The 18,429-nt window shown below is 46.6% G+C and overlaps 1 protein-coding gene across 4 annotated transcripts in view; it reads right to left on the bottom strand.

The window, feature by feature from the left end:
* The window catches only part of PLEKHM3 (pleckstrin homology domain containing M3), a 114,471-nt gene extending 110,087 nt beyond the window's left edge, over window positions 1-4,384 (bottom strand). For all 4 annotated transcript variants that reach the window (XM_074911197.1, XM_074911200.1, XM_074911199.1 and 1 more), the window contains exons 1-2: window positions 4,044-4,384; window positions 3,821-3,900 (exon numbers count right to left, since the gene is read on the bottom strand). The gene's annotated coding sequence lies outside the window, so the exon portion shown is untranslated. The remainder of the gene's footprint in view (window positions 1-3,820; window positions 3,901-4,043) is intronic.
* Window positions 4,385-18,429: the final 14,045 nt, after the last annotated feature.

An 18,429-nucleotide genomic window follows, 5' to 3' on the forward strand; every position in this document is an offset into this window, starting at 1 on the left:
AAACAGTGCTTATAGTATACATTATCTTTAATTTTAACTGCACTTCGAAAACAGTAATTAAAACGCAAGAAACTCTAAGCTGAAAAGCATGCAGCAGCCTGCTGTGCCAGAGCAAAGTGGGTCCAGAGGGTGAGAAGGACGCAGCAGTGGAAGAACAGGGACCACAGAAAGCTTTTCTTTTCCAGAGACTGACTGCTGTAGCTCTCCTGAGATCTTTATCACTGACTCTTTTGCCTTGCGGCCATCTGACACACATTCCTCCTGGCTGGGGAGCACCACCGGGTAATGAGGGGCTGTACCACTTCCCATGGATGAGTAATCATCTGAAATCTCAGCAGCTGGACTGGGTCTCCAGAAAGGATGAAGGACCCTTGGTAAGGAAAGGAACAGAAAGCAAAGCAGAGCAGACTGGAGGGGAGTTAGCTGATGGTGACACACAGTCCAGGCTGCAGGCCAGCCAAACCCATCAGCGTGTGGGCACATTCCTAAATTACATCCGGCTAAAATCCAGACTAACCCCTTGTGCATGCAGCCTGTTGGCTGGCTGACCTTGCAGCGAAGGATGTCAGGCTTAGGGGAACAGCCCCCCTGGGTCCTAGCACTGCCCCTCTAGATCTCTGGATGCAAGCACCTCAAACCCACACTTTAGGCACAAAATCCACATGGACAAACAGAACAAAGCGGTGCAGTGATCTGGCCCAAGACATGGATGTGTGGTCTTAAACATGCCTGTAGTCTCAAATAACAACCCAAGGGAGGGTGAATGATTTCTACGCTTGGGTTCATTTTTTGTGTGTGTACAGGTTTGTCTAAAGTTGTATAACTTGCATTTTACATGCTGCCCTTGACTACAAGAACTGCCTGTTCTGCCAGGCAGACAGGCACCACACAAAACAGCCCGTTCCCTCGCAAGTTCAGCATAAAGAGTACAGAGACTTTTGGGTAACAGGGTATCCAAGAGGGGTGATACAAACTTCCTCCAGTACAAGAGGAAAATGACTGAGCTGGACATTCAAGAAACAACAAACAACATGACTCAGTCTAACATTTCTAATTGTATCTGCACAATGTACCAGCTTATCTCCTGCTAGGATGTGTGGGAACTTTGTATACAGCAGGTGAGGTAAAACTTTTTTTAAAAAAAATAAAATTTCTGGTTAATGCAAACTGAAATTTTACATGTATCTCCCCACTCTACACTTTCTAGAACTACGCTGAAGAGTAAAGACAACCAGCCCTTAAAAGCTTGACTTTTTTCTTTTTTATTTTTTAAAGAGATCAGAAATGAAGACATTTTCAGCTTGTCCCTGATAGTTCTGAACACAAATAAAAGGCACATTTTGTTCCTGGGGATGTTGCTCCTCCAGGACTCATTTACAGAGACTGCTAGCAATCAGGCTGCTGAGCTTTCAGCTGCTGTGTGCAGCAAGGTCCTGCTGCACTCTGAGGTGGCTGCATTTAAGCAATGAAGGACATACAGACAGGAGCTACCAGATGAAGACATTTATCTCCTTATAACTAGGACTCAGACGATACTTTGGGACCTTTCTAGATGAAGCACTAGCTGGTATAAATAGCAATATAATCACTGAATCCTTTACCATCTATGCCAGACAACACAATTTTTACTTAGCTCTGCAGGGTCGTTTCTTTGAGGTGCACCAAGCGGGAAGCAATGGTCAGGCTCCAGCACAGCCCAGTGTAACCCCACAGCTGCCACTGCCCCAAAGACCAAAAGGAGGGTAAGAAACACAGCATCTCTCACAAGAACATGAGAGACACTTCTGCCCTGAGATCACGGCACAGCCACAAGAAAATATACTTGACATCCAAATCTGTCTAGCACACAGGTTTCTGAGTAGCCCTGATCTGTGACTGTAGCCAACTGTTCTCTCTAACCGTGGTACACAAAGAGCTCAGGTGGGACAGTACAGGCCTTTCTAACAATGAGACCTGGATTTCCAGTGACTATTAGTGGCTGAACGCTGACACTGATGGAAACACAGTGTTTAATAAAAAACTCATTTTGAACCTCAAACTAAGTCCTCCTCTTGTCTTTCAAACAGCCAGGACCACAGTGGTTTGGCATATTAATTATCAGGGGAAGAGGGGCAGGGAAAGGAAAGGAAGCAGAGATCCAAATAATGCTGAAGTTCGGCAAACTACCACAGCAACCAAAGCCCTCAGGTCCTGGCAGCTCTGCCGCAACAGCTAACCCCACAGGCTGGCTGTAACCACACATACCGCTACAGTTGTGTGACTATTCAGCACAAACGCTTGCTGTTTCCTAAACTGAACTATAATTTTATTACAGAAGCTCTTAGCAGAAGCCCAGTGGAAACCTCAAAACATCTGATGAAATTGCTACGTTAACAAATAATGTGACTTCAGTCTGGGAAGGTTCTGCAGGAATGATGTATCTAGCTACTGTTGCCTAATAAGATCCTTCACTCCACTATGTAGTACCCTGTTTCACATTTTAGATTCCTGGGGCTTTTTTAATCCCAACTTTAATTCACTGATTTTGGATAAATTAGCCGTGAAAGTGGCAAGATAAAACAACTGCTGCTTAAAGCATATGGGCGTTAGTCCTACCAAGACTCGGATGCTTTCTTGGTTTTGCATACTTCTACTTTTTGTTGTCACTTAGGGGGAGTATGCAGGGCCTAAAATTAGATTTGTTTGTAAATCTTTGCAGGATCAGGGCCATAAGGGCATATTTGCAGAAGAAAAACCAGATCTGGAACAAGTCATGATTCCTTACACAAACCTAATCTCGAGATTCTTCCCTCATCTTACCTTGCGGTGCCAGTGATCCTACCATTTCTGCTGATGCTCCAGCTAGCACACATCCCTACATTACTGGTACTCTCCTGTCGGGCCTACTTGACTCCAGAAGATATGATTCCACTGGCTGTGTTTGGGTGCTTGCTCCGTAAAGATGCTATTTTACTGCAATATCAGAAGACCACGGCATGATGTCATACTCCGGCCTATTAAAACACAAGTGATACCTGCACGCTGAGCCTACGCATCCTGGAGTTTGATTCTACGGCCGGGGAGCTGCCCGAATTCCTGCTGAGATGGTGAGCGGCAACGGGTGGGGAGGACTAAAGCACGGGGCCTTTCTATGCACACAGGAACGTTTTTCCAGACGGGCACATGACTACAGACGTGTTCGTGCCATAAATGCAAACACAGCCGCGCCCGGGTGCTCGCACAGGGCCCGCGGACGCGCCCGGCGGGCCGGCAGCAGCACGGCGAAGGCTGCGGGGAGCCCGGCCCGGCTGCCCGCCGCGGAGGGGCTGGCGGGACCTCGCCGGCCCTTCCAGCCCCGCACGGACCAAAGGGAGTATTTACCTGCGCCCGGGGGCCGCGCTCTGCCTGTGCTCCGAGGAGGGGCTCCCCGCGCTGGCCCCGGCCCGGCGCGGCCCCTCCTGCCTGCCGGGCGGCGGGGCTGCGTCCTGCCGCAAACCCGTCCCGGCCGCCGCGGGAAACGGCGCCGCGGCACTAAGGTTCCTGCCGCCGCCCGCCCGGCGGCCCCGGGGAGGCGAGGCGAGGGGGGGCGGCCGCGGGCGCGGGCGCCCCTCCGGCCCGGCGGCCACCGCCCGGCCCGGTAACCCGCCAGCTTCTTATTTCCCCCTAACAAAACAGTAATAGAAAAGCCTTCAGGTCTTCCTGCCCGAACGTAAGGGGTAAAATTGCACCGTTCCACGTTTGGAGCAGCCGAGCCTCGCAGGGAGCCGATTCTCGCCTTCCGCGATGGAAAACGCAAAATCCTGGAGGCACTTTTAACAGTCCCAAGTGCAAGCACACTTACCGAGGCGTGAGGGCTGCGGGGAACAGAACTGCGACTCAATTTGTATCGCCACAGGGTAGCAAAAACACCTCTGGCACAACCTGTTACCCAGAGAAGACAAAAAGTTACAAGACAAATAAAATCGCCTGTTCCGTTCCTACGTAGCATGGCAGCCCACCCAGCCATATCCGTCCTCTAAAAAACCTCATGGCAAGAAATGCCCATGTGCAGATGAGGGATGTACCTGGATTTTGACGTCCAGCGTACGCAGCCGGATTCTGAGCAGACGTTTAAGATCAGGGGCGCTGCGCTGCTCTGCTGCCTGCGTCCCAGGGGAGCCAGCGGTGCTGCGTGGAGCAGCAGGGACAAGGTTTGTGCCGAAATATAACCGCGAGAAAACGCCGTGCTGAGCTGAATCCACAACAAAAGGCAGGTGTTAGGTTCGCTTCCATCAGTAGTTTTTCTTCTCGTCCTCACACACCAACCATTAGTATATCCTGCAAAATGTGACTGTCACAGTTAGAAAAGTTGTGTTTGTATGGGTTATCTTATTTCAGTGACAGCAAGGATGAATGAGAGCCTTTGGCACAAAAAAATACAAGTTTATCTGACTGAAAATTAATTTATCTTGGCCTTTACAAATAATAGGTTACTAGAGCACCATACATTTCAAGTCCTGCTCCTAAAGATGAATGGCTTCTTCACTAGGTAACAAAGATTGATTTTTTTATTCTAATTCAACTGTATGCGCTGCGATCCCTCAGAGGACAAGGCAGTATCATCGCTTGCCATGTTATTTATCACCATCCAGCCTTTTCTCAAATGGTACCGAGACATTTATCTCTTGGGCTCCTCAGAAGGAAAGAGACTCTGTAGGACTCCTGGGACTGATGATGCTTCAGAGCTTTGCCTCTCTGCCAACCATGAACTACAAGTTCCCCTTCCAGGCCCCACACACTCATGCTGGAGGCACAGCACACACTGGTCCGTCACCTGCCAGAACATGAAGGTCAGGGGAGGAGGGCAGATAGGCGGCATGCACTGTGCTCAAAGAGAAGTGCAAAAGTCCATCCCACCCCTGGTTGTGATTTCACTGTTGTGCTGAAGAGAAATTGCCTCTATTTAACACTACACTCAGTTTTCTGGGAAGTGGCCCACATATCATTTTCCACCTGCAGTGGAAAAGTGATTTCAGGCTGTGGAAGGGCATACATGTCATTTCTTTTTAGGGGAGGGCAGCAGAGGGGCCTTGTTCAAGAACAATCACCCTTCTGCTCAAAACCATACTCCCAGAGACACTTGGCAGCCATAAATCTGGAAGGACAGTAACCATGTGCCATGAACTCAAACCAATCCCAGTTGTCTCAGCAGCCAAGTCACAGGCATTCAGTCCAGTCAGGCACCATTCCTGCCCCCTTTTCCTTCCTACAGCCCCAGCATGTCCCACGGGGCTCCTTGGGACCCCATTTGCCAAACGCATCCAGGCATTGCAATGGTTTGCTTCGTGCAATCCCCAGCACTTTGCCGTGCAGGAGATGAGAAAGGCACCTCCTGCCAGGGCTCCATGCCCTGCTGGATGCTTCCCTGGGGCCAGCCAGCACCAAGGGCCACGCCCCATCTTCACAGCATCTCCACTTCATAGGAAAAATGCAATTAACATGCACCCTTCTTACACTGGCTCCTAGGGAACAGTCTGGGTTCAAGTTTTTAATTTTCCAGATAGTCTGTCCAAGAAGCACTTTATAAACAATTGTCACCATTTTACTGACAGGAGGAAGAGATTTCACCCCCTAAATCCCATTTTTATATCCATGATCCATCACATACCCCTCTGCCACAGCTTAAAACAACTGAATCTGAGAACAGGTGACTACATTTTCTTCCTCTAATTTGGTAGATTTCTCTTCCTGCAGTCTGTGTGCCAGTGGGAAAGAATAATTAGCCAGCCTTATCCTTCAATTCTGAAGAAATAAAAACATTGGAAAAGTTGTTGTTGTTATTACTATATCTATTTAAGGATGCAAGTTCCAGATTGTGCAATTTTCATTGTTTAAGCATATCACTATCCTCCAATAGGAAATCACGAGCTGTTTCAAGCAGGATATACTGGTTAAAGACTTGGTGGTAGCTATCTAATCGAACCTTCCACACAGCTTGACTTGCAGCTTTGTCTCCCTTGCTCATCACCCATCAACATATGGCCCAAAACTGAACGGAGGGCACAGAGCCATCTGGTGGTCATCTGTACGAGGAAACAAACTGTGCCCTGTACAGCCATGTGGTGGAGACATAAAGGAAATAATCTTCCTTCTACTCGGAATGCCTCAAATGTCAGCTTTTTCTTAGCTCTCAGATTACAGTTCTGGAAGTCTAGAGCGTTAACACCAAGAGAGAGAGAAAATGGCTCTATCTGTTAACACTAGAAAAACTTAGTTGCTTTCCTTGTGGGAGAGTCTGCGGGACTGCATGCTCTTCTTCAGATCTGAACATCTCCCATAAGCAGCGCAGAATCATCTTCCGAAGACCAGATCACTGTACTACGTATTCCAGCTGATAAGAATCCAAACATCTTTCTCAAACTGGGAAACTCTCAAGAAACCTTTGGGGACATCCTTTGCTGGCATAATGTGGAAGGAGCAATGCGCATTTATTGTGGCCATTGACAGACTTGCCAGTTCACACCAGCTGAGTGTTAGACCCACTGTCTTTCCCCGCTGCCTCTGAAGAAGGGGCCTTTTTTCACACGTTTTAATTACTGACTCCCTACATAGAAGCTATTACCTCACAGAAAGGCCATTAACTGGCACGTTCAGCACAAGATGAAGCCTCTCCGATAATTGTTCCTTGAGTTCATGTTTGTGAAAATAAATATCATCAGATGATTAAATTAAACACTGCAGCCAGCCCGGCTACACACTATTTTCACTTATCACGTAGAAGGCAAGATCAAAGAGAAAGGCTCCGGTAGAGTTATTCCAACTTCTCCAAGTTTGGTTGATAGCTGTCTATTGAACACACTAATTAGCTACCTGCTTGGTGTGTGCAGCACAAAATTAACCCTCCTGAAATTGGGCAGTATAGCCATTTTCATGCTCTGTAATGAACTGGATGCAGAGGGATGACTGTCACCTCATTCCCTCTGTACGGTAACGCAGCAGCACAGCCCGATTCTGATTTCAGAGACTCTTGGGCCTCCGTCCCTTTGGTGTCTTGCGTGGGTGCAAGAGAAGAGCTATGCCTGGGGAACGTGAGGAAAAGCTGGAGGCACTCTTCTTCAGTCCTGCGGTGCTTCAGCCTCCCAGCTCTTCCCTTCCCTTTTGGCAAGCAGGCGTGCCATCTCTGCACTTCTGCACCGAGGGGCAACACGGCTCCTGCAAGCCCCCTGGCTTGGGCACTGCTTAACTAGGGGGATTGTTTCCAAGATGGAGTTTCACCCAGCACTTCCCGGCTTTGCTTTCTTGGGCCGTGGAGGGCAAGAGAGGCGAGCGAAGCGGCGGGCAGCGCAGCCCAGTTCCCGCTGCGGCCGCTGTCCTCCCGGTGAGCACACACACCCGCACGACCAGAAAGCTCTGCTATTCTTCTGCTAATGGGATTGGCACCGCTTAAAGCAGTCTGCGAGGGTATTGTCTGCAACCACAGCAAGAGAAACATTATTCAAAGGCCATTCAGGCCCCAAAAGAAGCGGCAGAGCAGAGTAATTATCGGAGACTCTCCATTAACGAGGGCATCTTTGCTCTTTGTCTGTGTTGGTTTAATAAGGGCCACTAATGGGGCCGGGGGAGGGGCACGCTAATGCTTCTAAACAAACCTCCTTCCCTTCCCCACCCCCGCGCTGTGAGCGGAGCTGCCTTTATGGGCACTGACAGCCGAGCTGGGAGTTACCATATTGCAGAGTGACCTTCGGGAAAACTTAGGGTGAACCCAACCGCTTTCAGCCCCATCCCCACCGAGCCGCTGGGAGCATCGCTTGGGTAGCTGTTCTCTTTTTAGCCGTTCCGTATTTCCCAGTGCTTGCCAGGCCCTTTTATACACCCCTGCCCGACCTCTCTCATGTCATCTTGTGACCCTTCATGGCTGGACACGACGGCACTAAGTGGCAGTAATGAGGGACGACAGTGCAGATTAAGTTCTCGCAGAAAAACCTGCGGCTGCTGTCCATTATCCAGCAGCTGTGACTGGGAGATGCTGCTGGGAAGGCAGGACCGGAGCTGCCTCCCCTCCCCACACCGCTGGAGAAGGCAGGCTGGGATCTAGCACAGGCCAGCGTCTCCTACCTTCTGGCTGTGGGCACTTTTCTGGTGATGGAGAGATGGACTGAGGCAAAAGCCAGCATGAACCTCCATCCCAAGATCCTTCAGAGATACTTTCAGGAGCATGCAACTATAATTCTTCTGGGAACTCTAGCTTATCTTCAAACATGCTGGTCACTTAAACAGCGAAATGTGGACAAGAGGTCTCAGGAGGTCTTTGCAAAAGACAGCATTCAAACGGCGAACTGTAATGATAGATATATATGAATAATGAACGATTTAGCCTTTTTCAACTGCGGCGTGCAAGGTATTGAGGATACAGGCATGAGAAGTGCTAGACTCATTTTTAGCCAATGAGGAAACTAAAGAACAATAAAAAGAAATTATTCCCCCAAGTTTGTGCCGCTCTTTTACTGGAGTCAAGGCCTGGACATCGTGCTATTTTACCTCATCTTCAAATGATGCATCCCTAACAAAGAATGGAGAGGTTAAAAAAAGAAGATGTTGATATATGGCTTAGAAGACACAGGTACCACAGAAAAAGCCATTGCAGCATGGGAAAGGAGGAATGGCCAAGGCAGACAAAGAGATTTTTCATGAGAAAGGGGAGTTTTGAGACACTGCATGAAGGAAAGCAGTAAGCAGCTTCTGCGTGGCAGGCTGAAATCACATAGTCCTGTGGTAGAAGGGAGGAGAGCTCACAGCAGTGACGGAGATAGGATGGGTGGGTCTTTTTTTTGGAACTTCAGCCAGAATAGTACAGTTGAAGGTGACGCATCTAGTATGAAAGAGATGGAAACACAGTGAGTAAGGTCATGGACCAAAATCTTCAGTCTAAGAGCCATCATCTCATCGGCAAGTTTTTGTCTGATTTATTCTCATTCAGGTATAGATCCTGCATGGAGCAGGGAATGACTACATTGGACCTTGTCAAGCCAGTTCTATTTAGATTTGCTCTTTAACACCTACAGTTTAGTACAGGGATGTTCTCTCCTCAGTTTTCCCTTATTCTATCATATTAATTCTACTAGGATTTGAGGCTAACAGACAATGAATTAGGTGGATTCCTTGCAGATTGCTCTGTTTCACTCTACTGCTGTTATTCTGTTGAACTTTAAATTATTTAACAGAGATCTGATCTAAATCCCACTAAAACAATGAACAGGTCTGCACTGGCTGTGCAGTTTTGGGTTATGCCCTGAATTGTGTTTGAGCTCATTAAAGTAGATTTGAGCCATTTTTTCAATTGCACTTGTGCCTTGAAACCCAGGGGAAAATGAACAGGAGTAAGAAGGAATAAAAGATGCCTTTCCAGAAAATCATTTGTGTATGTTTGCAAACTACTGCAAGCAGAAGACATATTGAAATATGGGACAGGAAGCAGCTATTAATCTCTGCAAGCACATCCTGGTTTAGTTCAGTGTAACTTCCCTGCTTTGTCTTCATATCCTTTCAGATCTTCTTTCTCTACAAAACAGGCCTTGCTTTGCCAGCTTAGCAAAAACCTTTCCCACTAATGCCCTCAACTGACACTTGCTGCACTTGCCCTCTGTTCTTCATTCCTGCTGACCATTCTGGCCAGGAAGAGTACAGAGGAGTACTCACCTGCGTAGCAGCCAGGTAGACCAAGGCCCCACAAGAACAGGGGGACAGCAGCAATCGTGTGACATTTTTGCCTGTCCATGCAGCGCCATTTGGAAAGGTTTTAAAGCAGGAAGACTTTCTGCCACGCATATGTTTAAGCAAGCTGCTTCTGCCTCCACATCTCCCTCTCCCTGTTCAGAAAGGGGAATGCTGCTGTGAGAATATATTTGAAAACACTCAAACTCTACACTGATAGGGACTGAGAAATCAAGCTGTTTATGAACTCATCTCCTCACCAGTCTGATGTTGCTTCTGTTTCCAAACAATCCAGGGACTGGGATCACCAGGGCACTGTGTTCAGCCTCCCCATGTTATGGGGGTATAAGGCAGCCTTAAGGGATGCAGGTGACTGTTCAGTACTGTCATTTCCTGACATGTCTTTGCTCTCCCTGCCTGCCTTTGCTCCAGGTCCATCTTTCTTCTTGTTCTGGTCCTACCCCAGTTTCTTGGCCTTTTGTGGCCTCTTTTGGTGCAGTTCATGGTTTCTCCAGCTTCCCAGTCACAGGCATTGACCTGATTCTGGTCCCAGGACACTGCTCACTCTCCCCATGAAGCCTTTAATATAGCAGACAAGAGGAATATTTATACTATGAGAAGCAGCTCACTGCAGACATCCCTGAGCCAGTGCCAATCCTGCCAGCTTTGGGACTGGGAGCAATACTGACACCTCAGTGCTATACAGCACTTAACTCACTTACCTGTGGCACCGTGCTAACAGCCATCCTGAACCCACAGCCTAGGCCAGTCCTTCTGCACAGCAGCACAACTGTGCGGAGCCTCCAGCCAATTCAGGGACTTCTCACAAGGCACTGCTTTCATGCAATACACATACAGCTTGTGTGAGCCCCTCGCTGGGCAGCAAATACTGTAGGAAGAAAATACTGAGTAAGTATGGAGTGAGATCAGTGAACAGATGTTATATGACAATGACTTCCAGCCCCAACTCCGCTAGAAAGGTTTAGAGAGACCTAAAACCAATCCCATCTAGAAGGGGTCTGAGATGCCAGAGCTTTCACACATATAATCTGCTGACTCTAATTTTTAAAAAGTCTTTAACCGGCTTTTGCTAGCTGTTGCTGCTAGAAACTTGCTTGTTTTCTCCTCAGAAGTTACAGCCAGACCTTCAGTGTCTGCAGTTCTCTACAATGATGCTTCATCTTAATGCTAATTTAATTAGCAAGTAGCAGAGAGGGGAAAGCAGCAAGATTTCATTGCTGCTGCATTCCCGAGATCTCTGGCTGATGTTGTAGCCATTCAGATACAGCTGCAGTTAGATGCAAGTTAGAGCAGACTCAAGGCTCTTTTTCTCCACGGTATGAGAAGCAAAGGCACAAATGTGACCTGCAGGTACACTTTCCCTATAGCTTGCAATATACAAATACACCTATACAAATACTGTCCTGAGAGCTAAAATCCTCTTTAATCCATCACTGTACCCATGTTCAGAGTACATCCAAGGACATGATGGACCATTTTGTAAATCCTGAGTAGTATGTGCTGTAATAGTCTCAGCCTTTTTAATTTCAACTTCTATTGTTATGGCACAATTAAAAAGAAAAAAAAAAAAAGGCTAACATAATTTACAGGGAATCCAGCTAAATAAAAATTATGCCATTGGTGATCATGGAGATGAACCACTTAGGTGATGCAAGAACATGACTGCCTTAGCCAGATGACTGTCTACAGTGTCACCTATAGGAGAGCAAGTAACAGCATCCTTTGGTACTTACTACATCCTTTAAGAGTAAAGCCCAAGGAATCTAGCTTTATACAATTGTGTTACAATACTGAAGAGAAAAACTTCAGCTCTCTGCATCCAGGTATATCATAGTATCTTCTATTCCACAAACTAGACTGAACTATTAATCACAGTAATCATCAGCACTTAACATTGGGCAAACTGTAGTACTTCAGCCCAGGTATCTATAAAGTAAACATGCTGTAAATTCCTTCCCATCTTCAGCCCTTTTCGAAATGCTGGGGTTTCAACCCCAAGCCCCAAATTAAGGTTGACATACGGGTGATTCCCACAGCCCTTCCCAAAGGGGGGTGAGTTTCCCTTCAGGCTTCCCTCCAGGGTGGTGCCGGCCTGGCAGACAGAGCCATTGGGTAAAGGAGCCCCGGGTGTCCCGCACTGAGTGACCAAAGGTCAGGTGTCCCACTGAGGGATAAAAGCTGGGACCCCTTGCAGGAGGGGCAGTGTCTGTGTGTGGGGTGGGTGCCCTGTGCAGAGTTCCCTGTTGGGAAAGGACCTCCCGCCTCCCCGGGACTGGGCTCCAGTCAGGTCTGGCTGTTGTAAACGCGGGCTGTGTAGAGATTCAGTGTGTGGCTTCCTTGGTCTTACGTGTTTGGCTTGTTGACTCGGTTGTCTCCCGTCCCTTCTATGGGAAACTGCATTTCACCATTTATTCCACCCATTGTTGGTCGTGCGGTGTCATTGTTGGGGTCAGTGGGATTGATGTCGATTATGTATAATCTGACTTGTTTGTACCCCCAGTGATCACCCATGTACTGACCCTTTTGTATCAAATACAATCTGTTATTGGTTCATCTTTATGCTGGCTGTGTCCTTTATGCTAGGACTGATAATTGGCAAAACAGGCTTCCTGAACAGCCATCTATTCCATCAGGAAAGCATATTTCTCTCAGTAATAGTCCACTGAAATCCCCCTACTCTGACTTGCATTTGAGTGATGATTCATATCCTATTCATAGACATGTGTCATATCTAATATCCACCTGTCTGTATGGTCCTTCCTGTCTGATACATTGTACTTTCCCCACCATGGCTATTATAGTGAAGAACAGGCTAAAGGCTCCCAGTGACGTTGATGCTGGCCTGACAGCACCCAAAAGCCCCTCAAGAAGGGCACTGCTCCCTCCTTGCAGATGTGGAAGAGAAAAATCATGACGCTTCTCACCCCTGAAGGGTCAAAGAAGCCTCACATCTCCATCCAGTGGTATTGCACTTGTTTATCTTGCATTAAACCACATTTAGAATAAACTAAGATAGAAGAAGAACAGCTCAGCTGTATGTGCACGAGATGGCTATTAAAAGTCCGTGTTTATGCAAGCCACCAGCACTCCTTGCCGGAGTGTGTGTCTATGCATCACTGCCCTCTCCCGGGCTGATCTGCCCCTGCACAAACATGGAGGCCCTGGTTGCCAAACTCAGCAGAGCAGTTAATTTTGCTTTGAAGGAATAAGATTGTCCACTTACTGTGGCACTGACACTTTTCGTAACCTCTCTAAGCATCACAGTGACAGCTGAGCTACTTCTAAGGGAATAAAGATTTACTGAAAAACAAATAAATAGGATACAGGTATTGCTCTCTAGGATTAGAAATCCACATGTCAAGAGCTCAGTGATTAGATGTCTGTAATGTAAATTAAATTTGTTCTGATTATGCAAAGTTATCTTAACTAAGATTTTTAAACTGTCCCATATCAAGTGTGGCTGCATTTCAGCCTCCAAAGACCCCAGCTTCTGGTGGCTAATCTACTCTCAACTGTCCTGCTACAGGGACAGATCCCTAGTGCAGAAAACCAGGAAGGTGGCAAAACAGTCAGCCAACATGTTTCAGGATGTTACCTTGTGCTTTCAAGCCTCCTTGTGGGTGCTCTGGAAAATTCCCCTTGGAGTACTTCTTTGTGCATAAATATATATGCAGTGCATTTGCATGCCTGTGTCTGCATGTCCACACACTCTCTTCTGTGATCATCCAACCCCTGCACACAGCAACTGTCGTGCTGCTTATGTTCACCTCTGGCCAGCAAGAAACGGCCTTTCTTACAGCCTACTGTTCATCTTGTTGAGGTGCTTTCTGGGACGCCTTAGGTTCACCAGGCTGGCACAGCCTTCATTGTCTCAAAGACCTTAACAAGTCCAAGATGTATTTGCCTTTCACTGCCTCGTCCCTACCATGGAACAGTTGGTACTCCCAGCTCAGCCTTGTGGCCTTTCTCCATGACGGCTGCTGGCTGAGGCAGAGCTGGGGAGAGGGCACAACACAGAGAGGCTTAAGCAGCATGTCTCTTAGATTTGTCTACCTAGCAGACTCTCCCAACTGAAGTCTTGCTAGGATGGGCAAGAAGGTATTGTGACAGGCCTGCATTGTGCACCAAGGAACTGGCTGTGCACAGAAATGCAGCACATCGGGACTTCTCAGGAACACTTACGTGGTGCTTTCCTGTCTATGTACAACACTGATACCTGACTGAAGTTGCTATGGCAGGTACAGTCTGAAAGCTGCACTATCATCAGTGCTCCCTCTGTTACAGGCCCCCATGTATTAAGAGGGATAAGAGAGGGCTTATTTCCTCGGATGAAGTTGTGAAGATAAATCCAGCCACAACAGAGGTGCTCAGATATAGAAGAAATTGCAGCTACAGCATTTCATTATCCGAGTGTCTCTGAAAGCCATGGGTAATTTCCTAAGCAGATAAATTCAGCCCTTCTAGTTCTGCCAGTGATGGAAAAAGGTGCATTATATCTCGTAATCGATGCCACTTCCCATCTGTGTTTCCTCAATAATTGTCCAAGTTACCATGTTTTACTCTCACTACTCAAGCCATGAGCTCCCTCTAGTATCAAAAAGGATTAATGCAATTGGTACCTTTGCCATCCTAAGGGAACAGAGTGCAAATGTTGTAAGGAAATATCAGTAAGAAGAGGGAATTCTGCCCCCTTTCTTCATTTTTTACCAAAAACCCATATCCTTAAAGTTAGTTCTGTGCACATAGATAAGCACTGGCACCTCAAGAATTATGAAGCAAACACACCCACAGGAAAAGGCAGAATCTTATGTTCTATCCCTATCCATGAAACACGGGTAAAAGTTGCAGAAGACCACCCTAGTCACCAGCTTTCACAGAACAGTGTAAGCTACCAAGACAATGATACCGGCTATAAAGATTTCCATGGAGGGAGACCACTGCAAAAAAAGAGCATTGTCACCAAGGAGCTAAAAAGAGAACAGAAAAGCATGAACACAGGTAATAGGGGGATGAAATAATCCTTTAGGGTATCCGAGGCCAAAATATTCAGGTTGGGGTTTTAAAGACTCTCTCTAGTCATTACTTCCATTTTATAGCATTTGGGAGCAAAACAGAGGATTCTTTTGGTTGTGCAAACGCTCCTATTCCCCAAGAGTACCTAAACGGTGTCCCTTGAGTGAATTATGCAAGTGGGAAGGGGGCTGCCCTGCTAGGGTTTAGATCATACATCTGGAGTGTGTTGGCACACACCCCAGTGACTGCTCTGACATGGCAGGTGCCAGGACTGAATGTTCTTGATGGCTCTGACCCTCCCTTGGCTCTCCTTTCACAGGCCCACCAACACTGGGGCTGTGTGATTACTTAGCCATTTGATTTTCTGGACGTTCTCTGCTCTAGCAACAGCTCAGCTCCAAAACTGGAAACGTCAAACTGCTCCCACACAGAATGTGCCAGGACTGAATGTTCTTGCTGGCCTTAACCCTCCTTTGGCTATCCTTGCAGTGCCAGACCAAAACTGGGGCTCTGCACTTGCTTAGCCACCTAATGGTCCCCTCACTCTCTCAGTCTAGGTAGAGCTCAGCTCCAAAATTGAAAATGTCCAGCGACTGCTCCCACACGGAAGGTGCCAGGACAGAAAGCTGTTGCTGGCCTTCGCCTTCCCTTGCCCACCCTTTCACAGACTCACCAGCACTGTGGCTCTGTGCTTCCATAGCCACCTAACACTTACCCTAACACTTAATGAGAGAATGAAGAGGAGAGGGAGCTGACATCTTTTCTGGTGGCATTTGGGAGTGGTTTTAGAGGTGAGAGGTGACAAGCACAAACCTGTGCTAAAGCCTGTATGTCTCTGCTCAACCGACTACAGTATTTGTGCTGTGCCAGGGGCCCAGGCAGCCTCTCTGTGGCAGAGCAATTATCTCAAAACTCAGTGGGAGCAAAGGGTGTCAAACAGAATGAGGCAAAATTCCTGACAAAAGAGAGGCAAGGTCAAATGGATCTGCAGCTACAAATAGTTGCTGGCCAAAACTGCAAGCCAAAATAGTGCACAGAACCAACACCAACCTTTACACTAGTGCTCAGTAAAGAGAGAGTTCCTTCTCCCCTGTTCAGGAAAAGCCATAACTCTGTACTCCAGGCAGGCATTGCAGATTTCAGTTGTTTGTGACACTTCCCAATGACTCTTCTGCACTAGGGTCTGCTGTTGTGTCTTTGATATCAAAGCCTTGTGCTTGACATACATCACATGTCCATCAGTGAAAGAGGATTCCTTCATTCTACCAATACTCCATAAAGATCAATTAAACCTATTAAACTCACTGCAAAGTTTCAGTTTTGAAGAGGCTCTCAGTGCCACAAGAGTCTGTCTCTACTAAACTGGTCAAACCTTGTTGGGAGGACCACAGACTTCATTCCATGCTGCAAGCTGCAGAATAACTAGCACTGAAAGTACTGGAACCTCTGCTTCTCCCTCCCTTCATGTAGTCTGAGATGCTTTATCTTCGTGCGCTGGTGTTGTGGTCAGAGCCCCAGTGACCCACACACGAGGCAAATCTGTTGCGCATGTTCTTCGGAAAAGAACAGCATGGTGCTGAGCAGGGAGGGTGGAAGAGGAGCAAATGTCCTCCTACCTCCCCTCCCTACTGCCAATGCAGGAGAAAAAGACACAAAGTGCAGGAAAACCAGCTGATGTGGAGAGCCAGGTCAGGCCAGGATGAGACAAGCGCAGGTCTAGCAGTGCAGATGCTCCAGAAGTGGTGCCTAATAATGTTAGTATTGCTTTGTGCTCGTCTACAGTTAGAACTTTGGCACTGTCTTGCCTTCATTCATTGGTACTTCTTCTGATGTCTTACACGCACCACCTCATCTCTTGTCTATGGCCACCCCATTGCAATCCCTCTCTCGATCCGTTTGCAGAACAAAGCAATGCCTGGATACCAGCTTATACAAGCTCAAAACGTCTTTTTGACATTGGCTGGAGAAAGGAGCAGAGTCACTAATGATTCAGAAACCTTTCAGACCCTTTCCTAGGATCTGACTTTACATTCACTGAAGTAAAAGACTGTCATTGACTGCAGCCATTACTGATTTTTATTACTATTTCTTACATTTAAATATGTAATTAGAACAAAACCTCTAGTTCTTCTATAACGAAGATTGTCTGACTGATTAACAGCTTGGATTCTATATTCCCCACTTAAAGGTAGAAAAAAAAATCAAATTGCTGAGTATATAACTGATGTGTCACGTTGATTTCAGTGATGACTGCTTGGCACAGAGCAGCTATAGAAGGTAACAGCCATGGTAAAGGTTTAAAGTTCTTTCAGCACACAAGCAAGTTAGCTAACACTTCAGGAAATATATATTTTTAAACAACCATCTTTGTAAAACAGCTGTGCATACTATAAACAGTTTCTAAGGTTCTTGTCTCATTGAGCTGTCACATGAAGAGCTATTTGCTTTTTATAGAATGACTGAAAATGGCTTCATGCCAACAGTTGTTTATAGCAAGTTATCAGCAAATGATGAGTCTGATAAAAAAATTATATACATAATTACACGTGTATGTGTGTTGCGTGAGGCTATACACACACACACACACACACACACACACACAGAGTTTTCAGGTATTTTGCAGCATACAGAAGTAGAGCTACTTCCTAAATTTCCTCTCTCGATGCATACAAGAACCACCTGCTGCACACAGAACTGGCAACAATTAGAACAGCTACTAATGCTGTCTGAGCAGAGAGCACTTGTCCAACACCACCTCCTACCATAACCTGCTGGCCTAAGTGGCCATCGCCACATCCAAAGCCAAGAACTAGAGAATGGACAGTCTGGGGTAAAACACACCTCTTCCAAACAGCCTGAAAGAAGACTGGGAAAGTACCTTCTCACTCCAAATGCTACAGAAATAGCTGGATGATTTAGAGGAGTTCAACCAACTGCCATCACCAAGCTCACACTGCTGCTTTCTCTTGCAGCACTGCTCACTAATTCTCCTAGAAGTCTTTTGATCTAATATGGGGACAACTGGAAGAAAAACAGGGCTCACATCCATCTTGTATTGCCTTTCTTGTTCTCTCATCTGCTGGATGGTTGTGTCCCCTGCCAACACTCAATAGCTCTGTAGCTATTGTTTTTCAAACAGCAGCACCTTCAGCCTGCCTCTTTTGCTTGACCCTGTAGATGACAAAGAATTTTCAGCAGGGGACAGACCTTCCAAGGAAAGAGTGGTGTCTTAAAGACCCTAGAATTATTATTGCCACTTATCTATTGCCACTCAAAACAATCAAAAATCTAATAAAAGCCAGCAGAAATGTTTTTGGATGCTTCACTCTGTGCTAATTCTCTAATCCTGGCTGACACTGCTTGTCCATGTATAAGGGATCATGACATAAATGTGGATTAGAACTTCAAGATGTGACTTAGCAATGAGAACTCATAATCCAAAAATAATTTTTAAAAATTGCCTGCTTTCTTCATACAATATACTAAAACACAAAGTCAAGTTAATATAAAGAGAAAATTTTAAAAACTTTAAAAATAATTTAAAACCCCAAAAGAATGGTACTTTTTGTCCTAGCAGTTTAAGCCAATGTTAACACTCCTTTCTGCCACAAATGAACTGGACTGCGGGCCCATTTAGTCAAACGAACTGTCACTGAAAGTTGTCAGGACCAGATTATTTCAGGATGAAGTACAAGGGATGTTACCCTCTCCAGATCCCCAAAGAAT

Source organism: Athene noctua, chromosome 7, assembly GCF_965140245.1.
Source record: "Athene noctua chromosome 7, bAthNoc1.hap1.1, whole genome shotgun sequence".
NCBI lineage: Eukaryota > Metazoa > Chordata > Aves > Strigiformes > Strigidae > Athene > Athene noctua.